We start from the raw sequence: 23,280 nt of genomic DNA on the forward strand, positions 1-23,280 counted from the left end.
GCTTGTGAAAATCAGTGGAAGCAATACTATGATCATGTACAACATATTTGAGTCATTTCCGGGATTGCTGTAGATATGGATCAGTGTGAGACAGTTACATGATCCACACGACCCTCTGACTTCCCTTTCCAAACAGCGCTTTGACAAAGCAAATAAAACCAACGCAGCCTCAAGTATCAAGAATGCCCAGAGCAGTGGCTGGCATATAGAGAATCAGGATTAGGTTTCAGTCAATGTTTTCTGTCAGTTTGTACCCCATTTTGTATACATGGCTGTGTTTTATGGAATCGGTTTTGAGAAAGAATTCGGAAAACTAAAGTTTAACTGACTAATACCCTTTTCTGCATTGTATTGTTTGTCCTGATGAAATTAATTCCTATGGATGAATTTAATGTATTATTGAAATAATAGGTAACACTTTAGTATGGGGAACACATATTCACTATTTATTATGACTTTTGCCTCAATAAAAGTTAGTAAGGTAGTTATGTAGCGTTTAATTTTAAGTATTGGGTAGGATTAAGGGATGTAGAATAAGGTCATGCAGAATAAGACATTAATATGAGCTTGATAGTACATAATAAACAAATAAACAGCCAATATCATATATGCATGCTAATACGCAACTAGTTAATAGTAAGAATTGGACCATAAAAAATAAAGTGTTCCCAAAAAATCTGTAATCTTATACATTTTCTTTTCTTTCACCAGAGGACATGGTTAAACTTAGCTCAGTAAAGAATTCACTTCTGATGAGCTTGGTTTCGTTACACTGAATAATGACCATCGTGACGTAAATGTGGTTCCCAATTCCTGAGGCTTGTGGAGATAATCATAGGCTTCAGGACATGAATGCTTTAGGGCAAGGAAATATTTTCATATTGTTCGACCAAGCAAAAATAGACGCTTACCCACACTATGCTCTGTTATTTGTTTCTGCGTTGGTCATCTGAGAAACATAACTAGCTCATTTATTGGGATATGCTTTAACAACAACTGTATACCTTCTAAACTGTACAATCCAACAGTAATTCCAACTCTTTTTAGTTAACTTTATGTCTCAACTTAATTGTAAATCTAGTAATCTGTACTATTAACATAATATTCCTTGTTTATTTAGAAAACCGAAGTTAAGATTATTTGATTGGTTTGAGTGCCACTCAAAAACCCACCAAAAAGAAAACCCGCACTATTATTGTGATCAGTGTCCACACTAATGTTTTTTAGTTTGAAAAAGCCTTTTTTCTCTCTGTTTTGGCCTTCCATCCACACTGAGATGGCATTTTAAGGCAACAAAAACATAGCTTTTTGAAAATGTTCTCTAAAGCAGATACATTTAAAAAACAATGCATGTTTAGTCATGTGACACATATTGTATACAATAGATATGCATGTTTATACCGCTATTGTGCCAGTTATGTGCTAGTCACGTTCACACGTTACTTTGCACACTTCATATCACAGTCCTGCAAGAATGACAGAAAATATACTTGCAATTGCTGTCCTGTGGCAAAACACAAGTGGTGTTGCGTTTTAGACCAAACATAATGGTTGACTGAGTGCGACCTGGATGCATTAGTTAATGGTGAGATATTTTGCTAAATAAAATGATCCTGCCAGAAGAATAATGATGTCTGTATCATCTCAGTGAGCTTTTACGCATGCGTAAGTAAGTTGAATTTAGTGTTTACTGACGTTTCAGTGTGGATGAGAAACTTTTAGAAAAAGTTAGTGTGGACAGAGAGCGTTTAGAAACGAAAACTCAGTTTTCAAATCTATCCAGATTAATGTAGACGGAGCCTATAACTCTCTTCCGATTGATGCAGTGATGTAACAAGAAATCACAGTTATTTGGTTTCAAAGGAAGAGAACCCAGATAGCACACATACGTCTGACCGACGTCGGCCCCAGAGCGGACGTCGGCCTCCAAATCATAACATCGAATAAGTATCGGCCAGGCATACGCGAATATGGCTTTATTTCCAGCTCGTCGGCTTTGGGTCGGCCCAATATACTGGAGGCCGATGCTGTGTTTATCTGTTGTTTGCTCATGTTGCCCATTCATCTCTTTGCCACCAACCCGAGAAAAAGACGAAGCGACGCGACGCCATCTGTGGGTTTTAGGTAAATTTTCACTTGAGGAAATCAGAAAAAAAAACAGGCAGTTTGTAATCGCAGTTTTCACTCCAAGAATTCCTCACAGTTTTTAGTCAGAAATGGTGCATACTCTTGTGCCAAAGTTTTTTGAGTTGCCAAACTGTCTGAACATTTGTCATCATCTGATAAATAAACTGACTGTTCATTAAATTGGTAATGTACGTGTTTATTTACGTAATGCTGCTGCGTGACTTTGACGGGCGTGCGTTGAACAGTCAAACACTGGAAGTTACCATGGAAACGGGCCGGAGTTTGCAGCAAGCCAGCAACAGCACAGTAACGGACACGCTCCTGTTATTTTCGCTGCTTTCAGGTAAGTTTAGTCCATAAACATTACACAAATAATATAAAACTGTTCCGTACACGTTTCTTACTGTAATTGACACGCTTCTGTCGAATATTTACTTTATTAAAATTGTTCAGTGTCTTTGAAAAAGTCCGTTAGCATCTCAACCGTTTTTTATTAGCAGTTTGCTAATATACTTTAGCTCTAATGAAAGTGAGTTTTTAATCACGTCTTTATGTGCAGAAGAGAGGCTTTGATAGTTTTTTTTAGGTTTGCTGGTAGTCTGTCAATGGGTTATTGGAAGTGAGCTAATTTATTTAACCTAACTTCACTATAAGTTAATGTTATTACAGGAAACGCCAAAATCAAATGAAATGATCTTTCACGGTAAAAAACAACAACAACAACAACAACCTAAATTACATTTAATGTTTAATTATTTAATACCAATTACGTTCATTTTTTTCCCCCCCTGTGATTTCAGTAAAAAAAAAAAAAAAATACAACAACGGAGTCAAAGGATGGTCCCATGGGCTGCTGACAGAGAAGGGTAAAATCTCATTAAATCTTTCGTATTTTTTCTACAAAAGGTAACACTTTAGTAAGGTGAACAATTCTTAGCTTGCACATTTGCTGTTTATTAGTATTATTAAGCACATATTAATGCATGACCTTATACTACAACATCCCTAAATTCTTCCTGGTATCTAACTAAACTTAAACGCTACAACAAGTACCTTACTATCTATTAAGCAGTAAATTATGAATTTGAGGCAAAAGTTAAGTGAATGTTTCCCATACCAAAGTGTTACCATAATAAATATTTTACCTACATCACCATGCATGTTATTTTCTTTTGCAAAATTATTTTTTATTACAGTTTGCAAGGTTCTGACAACCACACGTAAGTAACACTGAGCAATGTAAAATGAAGTAAGCCTAAAACAAATTATGTTAAGAAATTATTGTATGTATACTCTGCATATTCTACTTTCTCTTATCTGCGTTTCACCTCTGCTCAAGCTTGTTTCCTTCTAATAAGCCTGACATTATATAGGCTCTGTGATAAATTGTTTATGTTCCTAGATTCTTCCATGCTGATGGCCTGCACTCCTGTTGAAGAAAATCTCAGGCTAAAAACTAGATGACTGGTAAGCAAAACCTCAAAAATTATACTACTGTTCAAAAGTTGGGGGTCTGTACATTTTAAAAACATTAACTCCATGTTGTTACAGTGAGACCGTCTGAAAAGCCTTTAGGGTAAAATAATCAGCAAAATTAGACAAGGTGACAAATGTAATGTGTTATAGTTTGTATTTATGATTAACTATTATGATAACAGGATGTTATGGTCTTAAATACTTTTACTAAATACTTAAATACTTTAAATGCTGACTGTGGTTCAGGCGGTCAACAACTTTAGGCATTTAAGTTATTTTTCAGCGTACTCACTGCTCATACTATTAGCCTCTAAAATGTTTGAATTATATCACAATACAGTGTCAGAGGGTAAAGATATCATTAGAGTTCTTACAGTTATTGCTGTGCTCTTATTACCAGATCAGAAATAAAGCCCAGCGTTTGGTGCTGAGATTTTTCAGGACAAGGCCTTGATGACATCTACAATTAGTACATGAAGATGGTGAGTTTCCCAATAGCTGCCACTATCCCAGATCAAAAGACTGAAAACAACAGGCTTCAATCTGTATTAAAGGTATAGTTCACTCAAAAAATTACACTGTGCTGTTTATCTGCTGGGCTTCCGAGATGTAGGTGTGTTTATTTCTTCAGTAGAACACAAATGAAGATTTTTAACTCAGCCGTTGGTCATATAATGCATGTCATGGGGTGTATTTCAATGAGAGTAAAACACACACAGACATACGAATCCATGTTAAACACAGCGGCACGTGGCGACACATTGATGTCTTAAAACACAAAACGATCACTTTCTGTGAGAAGCACACCAGTATTTGTGTTATTTTTTACCTCATATCAGACGAATCTCATCTAGTGTTCCCAACGCCATTAGTTCCATCTAAGAAGGTCAAAACCCGGTGCGATCATAGATATATGCCTTATTAGTGCCTCGATGGATCGGTCGAATGAGGCATCTACGTTCGCGCCGGGATTTTGACCTACTCATCCTAAATGAGATTCGTCTTGTAACAACAACGACTCATGAGTTTAATGTCTCGGGGAATAATTAACTCAAAAGGGATTTAATATTCAATATTCATGAATTTATGAATATAATTTGCCAGTTGTTCATTACGTATTAAAATTTTCCGATAGGGAAAATTGTTTAATTAAATACAAGTAACCCTTTATGGAATTGCTTGAACTTATCCTACTAAGTTTGTCCTGCAAATTAGTTATAGACTTTTCAAATCAATTCTCAATAAAGGGATTACTGCTTTACGAGCGCATAAGAAACATTAACTTTACTGATCAGGATAAGTTCAATATTTCAAATGGTCATACAGTTTACTTTACTAACATAGTAGCATAAGCAGTTAGGTAACGTTAGATCGCAAGTTTCATTGACTTTGTGTATGTGGCAGAATAACAGATTCAACTCATTAAATGTCTTTTGAAGGTTTAATAAACACAGACTAAAAATAACACTACAATTCACACAGAAAGTACATACTAAATATGCATCAAGAGAGTAGAAGTATAGATATTAACGAAAGAATACATAAAAGAGAATAATGAATAGACTGAAGTTAGAGAGAGATAAAAGAGAGAGAGAGAGACAAAGAGAGTGAGAGAGAGAGAGACAGACAAAGAGAGTGGGGGGAGGGTAAGCAACAACTTTCCTTCAGTTCACCCAAATACGACCTTCACGGAGTTAATTTATCCCAACGGGAAAATAACACACCCTCTTTACAGCAGTAAGAATAAGAATACTTGCATTCTTTTTGGTTTCGTTTTGGCTTCTCGCTTGTGTGCGCGTGCGTTCCGAGTTCAAATGTCCTGCGTGTCCGGCGGTCCTTTCCGAGGTTGGGAGGGAAGCGGCTGTTTGCTTTAGCAATGCTTCGTGTTCTTGAAGATCGGATTGTAGAAGAGAAGATTTTTGGAGGGGCTGAGGCCTGCTTGGAGGGCCTGCATTGGTGGCATGGCTTAAGTGCCAGCCCCCCCCCCCCTGTGGGTGTTGGCTCCCACAGGAGAGAGTTGAAGAAGTAAAAGCCAGAGAGTTTCGGAGAAGAGAACAAGAGGGAGAGCCTGTCTTCACTGGTCTTTTAAGGTCTGGAAATAGTCCCACCCTCCAGGGTTAGACTTAACCAATGAGAGTGTTGGGATTTCCCGGCGGGAAATTCCTCAGCAGAATTTATTGCTCTTTGTTCTGAAAGTTTGACTCAGTGGGTCTCTGAGTCTTCATACTATAATTAATGCAACAAACACACACTGCATTTTCTGAATAAGTGATATACATGGAAGTGTAAGTCGTGAAGTGAGCATTAATTTGATAGGAGACATGACATATATGAGGTTATCTGAACTAGTACTTTGTTAAGACAAAGACAAAAAGATGCAAAATACCATACAGAATAAACATTTTACAAGACAGTTATGTGTTTACATATAATGTCCTGGGGTGCATGTTCATTTATAGATGGTTTGTCTATAATTTGAGGCAAAAGCTCTGTGTCTTAAACTCTTTGTGTATAAGACTTCATGTGGCCACATTCTTTTGGGGGCCATAAAACACCTTATCAGATGGTTTCCAGGGTGACTGAAGAATCTCCCTCTGTTGTGTTGGGGGAAGGTCTGCCACCCAGCACACAGCTTTCACAACAGATTTGTTAAATGTAACTGGCGATTGTGTGTTTGATTCGCCTGAGTCGCTACAGTCTTATATGAGGTAAAAAAATAACAAATACAGTTGTGTTTATCACAGAAACCGATCGTTTCGATGTGTCGCCACGAGCCACAGGGGTTGGGGTTTAATATGGATTAAGGGTGCGTTCACACTTGTCATGTTTGGTTCGATTAAAACGAACCCTGGTGCGGTTGCTCGGTTAGTGCGGTTCATTTGAACATATGTGAACGCTGCCACCCGAACCCTGGTGCGCACCAAACAAGCGGACCGAGACCGCTAAAAAGATGGGTCTCGGTCCGCTTCCAAACAAACTCTGGTGCGGTTCGACTGATATATGAACGCAACACGGACCAAAGACATGTAAACGAACCAAAAACCGGACGTATAATGTCACAAGATGCGACGCATAATGCAGCTGATTTGACGACGCGGAAAGATCGGTGTACGTTATCCAAAATGAGTAACTTTAACGTTAGAGGGCAAACATAGAGCAACGAGGAAGAGCCTCATCAATATTTGGTCTGACGAGCATGTTTCGAAAATGCTAGAAAAAACACACAAAAAGCATACCTGGCTCTTCTCATCAAAGTTCCTGTGCTGCCCATTAGTCGGTACAGACGACAGCGGCCGTCTCTGTTCTGCACAACGGAGGAAATCCTGATGCGGTTTTGAATGTTTTGAACATTTTATGAGCTCTTCATGAGTTCTCAGCGGGTAAAAATAATGCCACATGTACACGCATAAAATGATCGCGTTTAATCCAGCACACAGCGTTGTTTTGAACATTTCATGAGCTCTTCATGAGCTCTCTGGTAAAAAATAATGCCATATGTGTTACACGCATAAAATGATCGCGTTTATTTCAGCACACAGCGTTGTTTTGAATGTTTTGAACATTTCATGAGCTCTTCATGAGTTCTCTGGTAAAAAATAATGCCATATGTGTTACACGCATAAAATGATCGCGTTTATTTCAGCACACAGCGTTGTTTTGAATGTTTTGAACATTTCATGAGCTCTTCATGAGTTCTCTGGTAAAAAATAATGCCATATGTACACGCATAAAATGCCCGCGCGTGTAATCCGCACACAGCATTGTTTTGCATGTTCGGTAAACGAGCTCCTACGTCATATAAACCGACCAATCAGGTTGTGAGCGTCTCCCTGTGCCTTTGGTTCGGTAACTTTAGGTTCGCTGTTAAAAATGCCCGTGTGAACGCTAAGCGGACCAGGACTATTATGTTTGTTTTTGTTTTTTGGTCCGGACCAAACTAACCAAACAAACCGAACTACAAGTTTGAACGCACCCTAATATCACTCGTATAATGCATCTGAGTTCATCTGAGTTCTACTGAAAAAACAAACACACCTACATCTCAGATGCCCTGCGGGTCAGTAGATAAACATCACATTTTCATTTTTGGGTGAACTATCCCTTTAATTTATTTTGATAGGTTTAATGTTACATTGTTAGTCTGGAAAATACACTCAAAAACAAAGCTATTGAACGCACTTAGATTAAGGAAAACTTTTCCACAAAATTGAATTACATTTTTCAAAATCTAAGGGAATTATCTGTTATAATCTTGTTATATGAATTTAATGGGTTAGTTCACCCAAAAATGAAAAATCTCACTACAGTGGTTCTACAATCATTTTATGAAGTGATGAGAATAGTTTTTGTCCGCAAAAAAAGCAAGTTTGGTCATGAATCGATATGCTCGGATGCATTAGGAAGAAGTGTTTTAAAATCACCCATCACTATAGAAGTCATTATTTAGTAGGGATGCACCAAATTTTCGGCTTTCTGCCAAAAGACTTTCATCACCAAAACAATATGGCCGAACTATATAATATGGGTTATAACTTGAAAATTATGCTTTGTTTATTAAATTATCCTGTCGATGGATACACGTACTGGCTCCTCAGTTATACACTACAACAACAGTGATAATAAAAGAAAAACCAGTCATTTTCACCTTCATCACCCGCGTGTAGAGCCAGAAGACACGAATGAGAACTCTAGCGCGCTTTGAGAAGATCTGTCTCTGTGCATCATCCGAGAGCGCGCACGTCTCACAGCGCGCAAATATTGAGTTCTCTTACAAGTCTTGCGCTTAAACGGACAAACTCGCACAAGAAGTATGTCAACATGTCCATCTTGATGAGTATCCAAGCAGATACTCATCAAGACCCCCCCCAAACCTGCAACTGTCTGCGTTTCGACCGCGATCTAAAGTTCCGAGAAGATTAGGCAAATTAGTCTGGTGATGTAACCTACTGCGCGACTGCTCCTCCATCAATGTCGGACAGAAATCATTTTTGTGTATACCGATTGAAAGATTTAGTGGACTGTCTACATGAGCCGTTATCTAAACTGATCTGGTGTTTACATGTGATGACTTTCAATCGCAATCATTTTGTCACATGCAGCTTGTCTGCCGCATCAAAAATGTCGCCGCTGTTTTCTCCAGCAGCTGGAATGTGTTAACTGTAACCATAGCAACTCTTAACGGCCACCAGGACTAATACAGTATTATATAAGCTATTTATTTGTTGTAAAGTGTAATAATCATCTCAGAAAAAAAAATCTTCTGTCAGGCGCAGTTAAAGTAAAAACTGCCCGGGGCAATATACGCTGTGTCATTACTCCAACATTATCTTCATAACTTACGAAATAAAATGTTTACCCCTCAGAAAAATTAACTATTCTCTCTTGTCAACATGAGCGCGGCGCGCGCCGTCACGTCATGTAAGGACGCACACTTAAAAGTAATCGGTCAGGTCGTTTACATGGTGAAAAAAAATTAATAACAAGTATGGAAGAGATTCAAGCTGTGCTGCTTTTGCTGGTTATGACAGAAAAGAGCACTAATATGCAGATTCAGCAGCATATTCAGAAAGCTTGTAAAGCTAGATTTAAAATGACAATGTATATTATTATTAGCTATTACAGACATTGCACGTAAGATGGCTGAGACGAACGCGCGGTTGAAATAAAATGCTGCGTGTGCTCAACCAATCAGCATGTTCAGCGCCCAAGTCCCGCCCTCGAAAGTTCCTGAACTTTGAAAAAGTACTACCTTACTTACTACTTTACTATCATAAAATGATTATAGAGCCACTGTAGTGAGATGGGCTTTGTTACGACGTCTTTAGTGCCTTTATGGGTCTTGAGAGAGGAAATGACATTGGTGTCAATGAAGGCCTTTCTGAGCAATCTGATACATATTTTTATATGTATTTAATTGCTTTTTTTACATCTTGGCCAGGGGACTACAGATGAAAAATAGCCTTTTAGCTAATTCTGGCTTTTTTAACCATGTTTGTTCATGTGTTTTATGAAATTGCACTGTCCCCTTTCAAATAAACTATTAAATCAAATCAAATCATCGGATTTCAACACTAATATCTTCATCTGTGTGTGAAGATGAACGGAGGTCTGACCGGTGTCCAACCACATGAGGAATTATGACAGAATTTATTGGGTTATTGGGTTAATTTTGGGTGAACTAACTCTTTAACTTTATATCGCACACCCCACCCACACCACAGGTTTAAAAGATGGTGGTGCGCACTGCAGCCTCACTTCACCGCTCTAAGACACCAGCATTGCATCCGTGGCTAAACACCCCCTAACTTTAGTGCATCGTGATTGGATATTTTGCTCATATCAGCATAGACTCATTGGCACACAAAACAGAGCCAATTCAGAGAGAAATAAAATGCACAGAAATTAATGCAATACACAAGCGCCTATTGATCCAAGGGTGTCGTACCGAATGGGTCAATATTATATTGAGAATTGTGGCATCCCTAATATTTTTCAAATTATTTAATGCATCAATTATTTTTATTTTACATTAATCATTCATTTTGTATAAAAATTAAATAGAGAAGAAAATGTGACAATGTCACTGGGCTTGTCACAAATTGCCAAATTAATGGAATATTCAGAGTCCAAGACAAAACCGTGCCTTTTGTGCAATATTATGCTGCAAATATTGTATATTGAGCTAAAGTTAAATTGAACCTTGTATGATAATTTGTGTAACCAGATTCAATACTTTGTAATGAGTATGTACAATGGATTTTGAACTGTACTATTTTTGTTACAGGTTCTCTGGGAATCCCCAGTTGAAGGCATGAAGACATCAAATGTTGGCCTGGACAGATGTACCAACAGTCCACCACACTGACCTCTGCTTTTGCATGGATGGCTGATCAATACCCTGTTCTGTGAGGGTATTATTATAGAAAAACTGAACACCTGTGACAGTGGGATTTGTAGTTGTAAAGAATAGTCTGTATGCGACTTGAAAACAACGTATTGCAGACGGCGAGCGCACATCACTCGTCACTTCAATCGGAGGCGTGCATTAATTATTCTTAACTCTGACATGCTCATTCCGAAAATATTTCCAACGATCTATCAGGTAATAATGTCATGCACATAATGTCAGCGCAGCTAACTATGGCAGCTGGTTTAGTCAAAATATTATCAGTACTTTTGCAGTTGGTTCTGTTCGAGGCCGGATCACGTTCTCACCACCAGCTAACCGCTCCAGAGTTCGTTTGAAAGCGCACAGAGACCAGCTCTTCAAGGAGGTCTCGGTACGCTTGTTTAGTCCGCTTTTGGTGCGCACCCGAGTGCGATTGCTGCTTTCACCAAACGAACCGCACCAAAGAGGGAAATGAACTCTAGTACGATTCAACTGAACTAAATGAGGCAGGTGTGAAAGCACCCTTAAAGTCAGAGAAAATGTTTTTTTTAGAAGTTGCAAACTTTTCTTTCTCTTACAAAGAACACAACAGTTAAACCTTTTCAAATTATTTTCTGGTGGTGCACAAGTCCTATTCTACAAATTAACAAATGATAAAAACATGACAAAACATGATATGACTTCATGCTCTGCAGTCTTTATATAAACATGAATTCAACATTTAAAAACAGTATATTCAAAATATAAAAAAAATATCTACTTGACTTTAATACAAAGGTTTCTCGTCAATGTAATGTAAAGTGTAGTGTGACCGTACCTTTATTCTGCGTTTGGTGCACACATGTATCAAAAGTGTGAAGCCATGGACAAATTTTACTTGTTAGATGATGTGAGATCGTGAGTGATTTTTTTCCCCCTTGATGGAAAAAATGAGCCCACGATTTTATTAATTTGTGATTTGTAGAATAGGATTAGTACAAATGTAACTGTTGTGTTTGTGAGAGAAAAGAAAACTACAAGTTTACAAATCCTAATACATTTTCTTAGTGACTTTACTGAAATTTTCTCCACTGTCAGCAGTGCTTAGTTTTGCTAAAATAATACTCGATATTATACAGCACATGCACAGTTTGAGTCGATGTTCTGGTTATATTTTTTCCAGTCTCAATTTACCAATGCCAAACCTATTTCATTAACAACTATTAATTCTGTTTGTAGTCAATATATATACAATTGATATTTAATTCAAGAGATTGGCTGGACTTTGCGGACTCGATCAGTATTTCTCGTCCAATGGTCAAACTTTTATTTTCCAGTTTCTAGTATTGCATCCTTCTCATCTGTATTTAATAATGACTTTTCAGTGTGGTTTAAACCTCTTTTTTGGCTCATAATATGCATTTTATTTTTTAAAGTAATTAAAAATATTTTCTCTATGCTATTGAAAATGTGGGCTACATCTTTGTCACCTTTTTCACCAAGGAGTTTACACTTGCTGATAGTAGGCTGCAATAGTTGCAAAAGAAAACCAATTCATCTGCAATATTCTTCTGCCCTACATTTTCAAGGGTAAGCTTTCTTTATAAACCATCTACTCACCAATATGCATTTATTTTGTGTAACACAAAAAGAGTCACATAGTCTCAGTCACCATTAGAAAAGAACCTGTCATTTGAGTCTCATTATGTTCTGACTGACATATCCTTTTGTGCTCCAATAAAAATAATGTGTCTGGTACATGATCAGTTGTTCTTGAGTAAATATTGCTTTTAATTTATGTACCTGTATAGCCTACCTCTTTGTGTATTTGAATGTAAATGCCTTTTCTATTATATATATTTTTCTATTAAATGCCTTTTCTATTATATTGTCATATTGAATATTTATATAGATTGTTTGCTCTAAACATGTAGGCTATCTGTAACTGCTCTGTAAATATTAAAACAATGTTAACTGAATGTTATGTGTGATTATTACATAAACAGGCTAATGTATCTTATTAGTATTAAGTATTTGCTATTTTTAAAACAGAAAATGTGTTAACGTTAACTGTACCAAACTGAAATCAACATCGTGTTTCACTTAACTGACATCAACGTCATTCAGCGTAAGGTAAGTAAATCATCTGCGTAGATTGATGTTTTGAATGGAGTGTGTGACGTTGGTCTTTAATGCCGTGAGTGTAACGTTGATTCTATGCCAGTGTGCTATCTGGGTGTAACCCGAAAGGTTCGACCTAAATAAAGGTCCTAGAAAGCCCATGAATAGTGGCCAGGATTTGCTGTTTTGCATCGTCCACACGTCGGCCGGACAGCATTCGCGATCAAATGCCGATGTCTCGGCGACTTTGTCCCAATTAGCAAACGCTCTCTGATCGATGTCTTTCCGATGGAACTTTGAGCATCGCGCCGACATCGGCCCGACGTATGTGTGCTATCTGGGAAGTAATAAATAGGCTATAAGTTGACCTAGCTTATGACTGAATAATTAACTATGGTTAATGATTTAGTCTGAAATAAGGTCACCTTTTAAATTAATATAATATTTCCCTTTATGTTGTATAATGGCCGTTAAAATTTTTATTGCTAACACTTACATCATAAACACCTGTGAAACGTTTAAATGGCTTGATATAATCCCTCTATATTTGTAACAATATCTTGCAGTTGACCACGCTTCAGTCACACACAGACTTCAACATTCAGCAAAACACAACAATGGTAACAAAAATGGTTGCTAAACTAAGTCAAGAGCAGAGGTGGAAAGTAACGAATTACATTTACTCGCGTTACTGTAATTGAGTAGTTTTTCTGTGTACTTCTACTTTTTTAAGTAGTTTTAAAAATCTGTAATTTTACTTTTACTTAAGTACATTTTGATTAAAGTATTGTACTTCGCTACATTTTAAACCACATCCGTTACTGAGTAAAAATAAATCATTAATGCAAAGAGAGGAGGAAAAAGACCGCAATCCGGAAATGACTAATATTGAATAGAGGGCGCGGGGCGCGGGAGAGAACAAGCGCGCAAATATCAGATGGAGACGAACAAGACAGACGTCAGTGACGCAGAACCAGGTGAAAGCAAAACGCCGTCGTGAACTCCTGGCTAGTATGGAAATACTTGGATATAGAAAAAAATAATGTGGTGTTGTCCTGGAGGATATCAAATTTGCACAAAATATTGGATGCAAATGAAGAAACACATAGAACATGTTCGGGCACACATCCCTCTGTGCAAATAAAGGTATGTTTATAACTTAGGCCGATTGATTTCTGTGACGCAGAGGGAATCCCGGAATCCAGTCATGAACATTAACTTTACATTATAACGTAGATTTGGTGTAATACACGCAAACTGGTGGATGAACGAAAAACTCGAATGTAAAGCTGTAGGCCTTAGAAATAAATCAAATCGCGACATGGTCTGTGAACATTAAAGCACAACATTTGTTACGCTTGTGTCCGGGTGAAAAATGCGGATAGCTCACTTAATATCTGGAGTGGATGCAAACACGGAGGCGATTGACGTCAAACAGATCGCGCTTTATTTCCCGCTGAACTCTCATCACAAACTCCATTTCCGTCCACAGCATGACTCAATAAAACAAAATAACTGACTGTTAGCAACAGAAAAACAGAGAATAATCACCACACATGGGAGCTCAAAACTCAGTGCGCAGTGCGCACATACACAAGATGCAGAACTCGTTTTCAGGGAGCGCGCGCAGCTCTTAAAGGGGCCACACTATATTTCTACTCGTTACACATTGAATGCTATATGAATATATGATCTGCTTGTTCTCTCTCTGTGAATGAGCTGCTCCGTCTACTACATATGGACTCTATTATTCTTAAACATTTTTACGAATTAATGATAAAAATAAGTTGTTAATCTAATTCATAATAATTTATTGAATTTAGTTTATTAGACATGTTTTATTGAAATTTTGATAAACAAAATAAACAAATGGTTTTAAGTTTGTTATAATAAAGCATTTGTTCAACCAAATAAAAAAAGACCAATCTTCTTCATTCATTTAACATCATTTTAACAAGTGATAATAACCATCATTTAATAATAGGTACAGTAAATGTTTAATTGATGTTTTCTGAGATAGTTGTCATATCATGAAAATCTCATCCTATCACAACCCTACAGGGGAGAGTCCCCCACCCCCACTGTTAAAAAAGTAACTAAGTAACTTTTACTCTGAGTACATTTTAAATGAGCTACTTTTTACTTTTACTTGAGTAAATTTTTAGACCAGTAATTTTACTTGTACTTAAGTAAAATTTCATTGAAGTAACAGTACTTTTACTTGAGTAGAATATTTTGTTACTCTTTCCACCTCTGGTCAAGAGTAAATCTAAAGTATAACCTCAATTGCTCTCTACGGTTCTTTTTTAGTTACTATGACTTTTGTAAGTGAACTATACTAACTAAACATTTTTTAGCAAAACATACTATTCCTATTTCACTTTACTTGCTTTTTTAAGGCAATCTGTTTGCAGTTTTTTTTTTATTTATTTTTTTTTTTTTACAAAAGTAGATCTCTAATTGGATTTTACAGTGTAGAAACAATGCCTGTACTTATAACTTCCAAATTATTTATTTCTCCTCAATTTGATTTTATAGACGAAGGCAAAGTGAACATATCCCTCAGTTAAGACACTGAAAAATGTTTTTGTTAGTATCATCAGGTACAGCAAACCATGCAGTTCCAATATCGGCAATTTCATCTGTGAAAATCACCTCCAGGCTATCTCTGCAAACTAAAACCAGACTTGGTCCAATCCTCAAAGCTAATGTGACACTGAGGTAAATACAATTAAGCCCAGCCAGAGGAAAGCCTGGCTTATTATTGTTTATCTTTAAACCTGACTCCATGTCTCCCCCTGGCCCTGTGCCACAAGAAATCTGAGTTTTTCTCTAGTCTAGAAGTCAAGGGTATTGAAGAACATTCCAGTGCATTTTGATTAATGGCAGAAATCCTGTTCTTTTTTTCTTTTCCTTTTTTGTTTAAATACTGTAGATCAGATATAGTCTACTGTTTATCTATATTAAGAAAATAATAACAAAAGGGGTTGGCCACAAATGTAATTTCTTTTAAAATTAAGTGTAAATTAAAGAAATTTTTGTCATATATCATTTACCTAAAGACTGTTGCAAACCAGTAGACTAGCGGCAATGAAAGCTGACCTTGAATCGCCTGCTTTTGAGCCAAAAAGTTGTGGCTGAACACATGGCAAAGACAACAGCCAACCGCCAACCGCCAACAGCCAACCACCAACTAGCATGTACGTTCTTACAACAGGTGGCAGTCTGCATTCATCATTCAAAAAAGGAGACCTACTCTAGGACTTTGGATATACAAAAAGCAGTGCTTGCTTACCACACATAAGATTCATGTTGATCAGTTGGTCTTCACTTTCTTCATTTCAGATGACAATGTCATTATGAAAATAATCACATATTGAAATGTTCAGGTAATGTTGGACAGGTGTGTGCCCTCTTGACGCAATTTGCTTGCTTTCAGTGCTTTCCTTCACTGGTTTGCTAAGCTAATCAGCCAATCAAAGTGATCAGTTTCGACAGTATCTATTTAAAATGTTCAATTGGCCAGTCGGCACCGATGGAGTCTGACTATTGCTGATGAAGAAGCACACATTACAGATGTTCAATGATGGCTAACATTGGCCATGATTCATTTGATCAGTGAGTGACACTGACTGTTGAAAAGAGTATGTCAAAAGTCCCCAGATGGACTACTATTTCTGGTAGATTTTCGAAGTGTTGATCCATGCACACTATAAAGGCTAATAATGGCCACAGTCCACTGCACTTTCTATGGAATTACCTTTGTCTCAATAAAACTGAACGAAACTTTATAAAACGGAACAAATTTTTTTCAGAAACTATCAAAGATATGCCTTTACAAAAGAAAAAAACACATTGAAAATTAATAAAATGAACTCAGTTGCACAAATGTAACAGGATATTCAGTATGCTTCATTCTTTGCTAATGTTTTTCAAAGATTTGTTTTCGCATAATGCATTGCCAAATATTTCGCTTACATTTCTTTCAGTTTTTCGTTTGCTCTTTTGACACAAACCTCTCGTGGGGGCGGGCTTAACAGTGGTTTACTCTGATTGGATAAAGAGCTTTTGATGGATAGGTGAAATGATCTACTTTGGTACTTTGTATTAGGCTAGTTTGCAAAGATGAGCTCTCAGGAGAGACATGGAGTGGCGGCGGCTTCATCTTCATCATCTTCTTCACCCGCTTGTTCTTGAAGGCAGCAATAAGTTTGTGTTATTGAAGTAGCCTAACCAATAATATCGATAAAAGTTGTAGCCATGTAGGCTACAGTGTGCAACAGTTCTAGCTTTATTGACATATGAATTATTTAAAAACGTTTTATGTATATCAACAGTGGCGTAACTTTGTTTTAAAAAGTGGGTGGGAAGTGTGTGTGTGTGTGTGTGTGTGTGTGTGTGTGTGTGTGTGTGTGTGTGTGTGTGTGTGTGTGTGTGTGTGTGTGTGTGTGTGTGTGATCACCAGTGGTTGGTATCAAGAGCAGTGACAGTTTTTTTTAATGCATTTTATTTCATGATTTCACCAGAACAAATAGAAAGTCTCTGCAATGGCGTAAAGCTTGGAACATACTGCAAGAACAAAGCCATTTGTTCTTTTTCTCGAAGCGGCAAGAACAAGAACTAAGTTTGTTCTGGCCAGTGCATTCATACTTCACAAGAAAAGCAGGTGCCGATCATCTGCATTTCTCTGCATTAACCACACCCACTTTAAATGTATGACCAATCACACAATAGTTCTCGGACACCCGCAAGAAAAAAGTTCTACTCAGGCGATGTGTCGAGAACAAGCTGCGAGAACTCCCAAACCTGGGCTGCGAGAACAAAATGACGTCATTTTGTTCTCGCAGCCCTGGGAGCGAGAACTTTTTTCTTTGTTCTTGCAGGCCTTTAAGCGATTAAAGCACTCGTCTGTGTGTGGACTGCACATGCACGCGCCACTGATGCCAGATCGCCTCTTATATAACAAACTAATGAAATGATGCTCTTCTAGTTAACCAGAGATGTTTTGTTGGTATTAGTTAGGTTCATCCGCGAACAAGATGTTTCAAATAGTGGTGGGGACATGTCCCACCCGCAAATTACGTATATGTAGGCCTATATCAATAACCCGCAACAAACTGTTGCACACTGTACATGGATACAACTTTAATCGATATTATTGGTTATTTCAATAACACAAACTTATTGCTGCCTTGAAGAACAAGCGGGTGAAGAAGGTGAAGAAGATGATGAAGATGAAGCTGCCGCCGCTCCATGTCTCTCCTGAGAGCTCATCTTTACGAACTAATACAAAGCACCGCAAGATCATTCTACCTGTCCATCAAAAGCTCTTTATCCAATCAGAGTACATCACTGTTAAGCCCGCCCCCATGAGAGGTTTGTGTCAAAAGAGCAAACGAAAAACTGAGAAGCGTAAGCGAAATCTTTGGCAATGAATTCACAATCCACGATTTGAGAAAACGAATCTTTGAAAACCATGAACAAAGAATGAAGCATATACTGAATATCCTGTTACATTTGTGCGACTGAGTTCATTTTTTTCATTTTCAATGTGTTTTTCTTCTTTTGTAATGGCATATTTTTAGTTTCTGAAAAAGTTTTGTTCAGTTTTATAAAGTTTCGTTCAGTTTTATTGAGACAAAGATAATTCCATAACTTTGGAGGGGGATTTGTTTCAGAACTACAAACACGATTAAAAAGTGTTAAAACTTTTTGTGTGGATGTGTGCAACAGATGGTGAGAGGTCTAGATAAAGGTTTGAGTGACTAATAATCAGACTAATAATAAAAAATTATATTTAATCTGCAATAACAATGTGGACTTTTAGAAAGTTCCATTAGGCCTTTAACTTTTAAATGCATCATTATGCATTAATATGAGGAGAGTTCTTCGCATGAAAAACCCGTAACTGCAGAACAGACTTTTAGGGCATTATTTAAGCAAGCAGATTGAAAATGTCACTCACTGAAAAAAATCATTACAGAGTTATTACATTGTAACAGAAAACATTTATATATATATATATATATATATATATATATATATATATATATATATATATATATATATATATCCCTGGGTGACAGTACTGGACAACTACCATTCAAGTCTGCACAGCATACACAGAAAGTGCAACTTAGGTGATTTTAGTCACATTTACAATAAGACATCATGTTAACACTTTCAAGATGAGCATGAGAACTTTTCTAGATGTAACACCCACCATTTAACTGTTGAGCAGTCCTCATGAAACGTATCAAATGTTATATGTTATGTGGAAAAGATTACATTTGATATGTTTGTGTAATGAAAAAAAAAGAAAAAAAGATCTGTGAGCCATTGTCTAAAATGTGACTCAGCCAGATATCATTGAGAAACTGCTGAACTCTGATACGATGCTTATCAAAGTAGCTCATACTTTCATTACTATCTCAAGGTCCATTTAATCATGTCTCCAAACATCAGATTCTTTCACAAGGAGGGAAAAAATAATGGCTGAAACTTATCCTATTATCCTAGTATGCAGTTGGCAAAGAAGTAGGAGCAATGTAAAGCATTAGCTGGGGACCCTCATATTAAAAAACTGCTTCATAGTCCCCTTCATTCACCATCTGGTTTTGCTTATTCAGTCGCTGGTACAGCAGAGCCCCTCTGGAGCTGACCTCTGCTGAGGTCTGATGCTTATGAGGAGCTTTAAGATAGATTATCTTGGGCTCAGTATGTCAGGCATCTTTGAAGGGAGATATGATCTACTGGTCTTGCAACAGTTGTGGCTGAATTTAAGAGAACAGTATTAGTTACAGAAATCTTTTGAATGGAAAAGCATCAGTAGTATCAGAAACTGAATTTTTACTTTTTTTAACTGTATTTGCATAAAAGCCACTATAATGATCTTCTAACCAAACAAGGATGTCATTTACATTTCACTGGCCTTGCGTGACAGTAAATGTCATTTAAAATCTCTTTCCTGCTCCCGAGAGCTTTCGTCAAAGATATCAGCACGTATCTTTGCACAGCACGATGCAAAATCTACAAGCCGTATTTGGGATGGCAGACATATCAGTATGATTTATATATATAGATAAGGTCCATGTCTTTGTGTGTCAAAGTTTGTTTGTTGAGAGACAATGCCCTGCCACTGTAGTTTGTAAACCTATGCTGGGCTCCATGGGGCCTGATTGGACTGTTGGTCTGGAATGTTTGCTGGTAAATGATCTGATAAATACAGTAGATGTGTTTGTGTTTCATAAGATAAAATCGTAGGCTCTTGTGTAGGCAAGCTACAAGTATTCTTCAAAATATCTTTATAAAGACACACACACACAGGGAATTATTCTTAAATATAATTCACCATGACGTCACAACAATAATAAACGTTCTTCCGGGTGGCAAAAGCCGCTCGCGTTCTGCCGACCGGAAGTATCTTTGTGCCGATTGTTTACAAACATTCTGAAATGCCGTATTGGTTGGAGGACATGTTGGCAATGGAGGTTTGGGTTGAATAACTGGCTCTTACAATGTTTCATCAATGGACTTGCGCTCGGATTTATATGGTAAAATTACGTCATTGCTAATGTCTTTACAGTGTGTAGAATCGCTGAGGCAAAACTAGCTTGTTGTTTAATAATAATAATTGGTTACATTTATATAGCACTTTTCTGGGTACTCAAAGCGCTTTACATGAAGAAGGAGAGGATCTCCTCAACCACCATCAATGTGGAGCATAATTTCAAAAAAATGATATGATGCATCTTCACAGCTCTTTTAAAGTAAAATTTTCAATGAGTGGAGCTAAAAGTGTGTTAAGTTGTATTCAAAACATGTTGATGTTTTTTTTATTTTTGGATTGTTGTACATTTTGTGGCAGTTCAGAAACTTATTGCGTTTGAAAACAATTTATCTCTGGGGTTAAAACTTGCCCTAAACCTAACTGAGAGTGTTGAGAAAAGTCAATGTGATGCAATATTAACAAGAGGAAATGGAGAGAGATAGCTCTTGAAATCGCTTTAACACCGTGTTACGGTCACCCGACCCAAAAACTCTGCATCTTAAGTGCACTTCTGTACTAAGTGAGCTACCTAGCAAGTTAAGAAAAGCAATACTTGAAGTTCATGGGGTCAGTCATGTTCACAGGGGTATATAAGCAGTGTCGTAGCTTACCTTCTTTATATAATGTCCACACTTAAATACGTCTCCCACTACTGGCCATTTCTTCTGGAAACTGCTTTATAGCGAGTTGTATAGGTACGCGAGTTGTATAGGTACGTTTTGGAGTTTTCCCCAAATCTAGGTTTATCCAGTGTTTCTTTAACACATTTTGTGGAAATCAGCCTGTTAATTGATAGCTGTCTTTGACAAACCCCTTTCACATTGTTTACAAAAATATAAAGAATAATGAACATAATGTAAACCTGAGGCATACCTTTCCAAGTACTTAATAATCAAAGTTTATTTCAGTAAAGAGATCTCTTAGGACAGGTCCAGTCCAAAAACATAATGCAAGATATCCACTTAACATCTAGTAACATTTTTAGGATTTGCACCTTAAACATGTAAGTATATTTTGTCCAAGCTGTCAAATAATTGTTTTATTTTTTTTATTTTTTATTTTAAAATAAATTTAGTTTTGAAAGTGTGTGCTCTAGCACCCTGCAGACAGTTTGGGCTGTTTCCACTAAATTCCAGAAAATAGTGGAAAAAAGACGCTTGTTCGCATAATTTTGTATGCAAGATTTACTCCATACCAGTGTCATTAAAATATTTTAATATGCTGGAAACAACCCAAACTGTCTGCAGGGTGCTAGAGCACACAGGGCCTGAGTTATACACTTTCAAAAATTAATTTATTTAAAAAAAAAAAAAATGGGGGGGGGGGGGAGCTATCACTTTTGGCTATCACTTTTAGCCATGTTTTATCTAACTTCAAAGGGTTTACTGTAAAATGGCACCACAATTTTGAACTTAGACCACTGTATGTGTGTATGGGAAGCTTTTCAATTTGGGTAGACCCAATTCAGGTGGAAATGGTACCAGAGTAATTTAGTGTAAATACATTACTTTGTCTAAAACAAATGCCAGAGTGATGCATATCTCCAGAACGTAAAGACTCTAAGCTTTCAAATGGTACCACATATGAGGTTATAGCTCTTCCACATTTACAATTTAAAATATATACATGACAATGTCATTCTGGACCCTGTACAGGGTCCATGGATTTTAAGTGGATATCTTCTCATTCCACTGAATCTGCTCATATCTCTCCATCTGAGAGATGAAGAGGAAGTGTAGAACCACCCACTGCATATTCGCTGTCTGCAGGTCTATGACTCCTCTGTGCTCCGGGCCACACAAAGAGCTGGGCCTCTTCCTTCACTCAGCAACCAACAGAAGATCATGATACTAACTCAGTCCGCAGAGTGATTTCTGACCTTCCTCACAGGCTCAGGTGGAGACCACCAGCTGAAGAAGACAGAGGAACATGGGCTGACAGATGTCGGATGGGGAGAGCAGTGCTGCAATTCGGAATAAAATAACAGATTTTTTTTTGTTTTTGATAATATAATAAATATTTGTTTCTTCAGGAGGTGAAGGGGTACATTTTTGATTTTTTGATTATATATATATATATATATATATATATATATATATATATATATATATATATATATATATATATATATATATATATATATATATATATATATAAACTGGCATTTTAGGTTAACAGCCATGACTTTGCCCCCTTGTGAACAAGCAAGAGAGAAAGACACATTTTTTTTAAAAGTAACATTTACAAATCTGAGATACAGAATACCAAACAAAATATTTATAACCAATTTATATACAAACATGACAATTCTGTCATAATTTACTCTTCCTTATCCTAATATTGTAACTATGTATAAACAAACTCTTATTATATCATGTCTGTTGGCGGAGCATCAAAATAAAGTGTTAGCAGATATTAAGAATACTGATACTCTAATGTCTAAAGTGGATCATCAACATTTTTACGCAGATATTCTGAAGATTCACAATGAATCACAATCCCATTGTACAGTTTATGTTTTACATGTTATTCCATTTAACTTATTTATTTAAATTAATCCATTTCATTTTTACATAGTTTACAGGTTAAGGCATACGAATCACAACAACTACCATCAAGTTTTTATTTTTATTTTTTTGTTTTTTTTAAATTCATATTCACCCTAGTGCAAAAAAAAAAAAAATTTGTATTTAAAATACAGTATTACAAATTACATACTAAGTATACTACACATCCAGTCACATATTTTATTTACATATGGACTGAGACTACTTTTTTAAAGAGATTTTTTTACTTTATTTGTAATACTTTATTGCACATTTCTTAATATTAAAAAGTGCTTTAATATAAATTTTAGTAAGGATAGGATATCTGTATAATATCAGTTTTTAAATGCAAGATATTTAAGTGTACCTAACATATACTTGCAAAAGATTAATTTTAGCACAATCTAATATACTTTTTGTATACTGATAACAAAATTAGCTGTTCCAATTTAGCAGACTTCAAGTACACCAATTCACTATAACAAAGTACAATTGCTGGGTTATATTGCAAAGGCAAATGTAATGTAGATAGGCAAATGTAAATACATTTGGGCATTTATGTTTCACTAGGGCATATAATCATAAATATTCAC

At 36.6% G+C, this 23,280-nt stretch overlaps 1 long non-coding RNA gene across 2 annotated transcripts; it reads left to right on the plus strand.

Moving 5' to 3' along the window:
* Positions 1 to 2,091: 2,091 nt before the first annotated feature.
* LOC137089597 (uncharacterized) lies at positions 2,092 to 10,569 on the plus strand. 2 transcript variants are annotated; one of them, XR_010907720.1, is made up of 4 exons: positions 2,092 to 2,470; positions 2,797 to 2,830; positions 2,928 to 3,594; positions 10,388 to 10,569. It is a non-coding gene; the product is annotated as an uncharacterized lncRNA (long non-coding RNA). The 2 variants fall into 2 exon arrangements; XR_010907721.1 differs by lacking the exon at positions 2,797 to 2,830.
* The last annotated feature ends 12,711 nt before the right edge of the window (positions 10,570 to 23,280 follow it).

The sequence above is a fragment of the Pseudorasbora parva genome, chromosome 9 (assembly GCF_024679245.1).
Source record: "Pseudorasbora parva isolate DD20220531a chromosome 9, ASM2467924v1, whole genome shotgun sequence".
In the NCBI taxonomy this organism is placed as follows: Eukaryota; Metazoa; Chordata; class Actinopteri; order Cypriniformes; family Gobionidae; genus Pseudorasbora; species Pseudorasbora parva.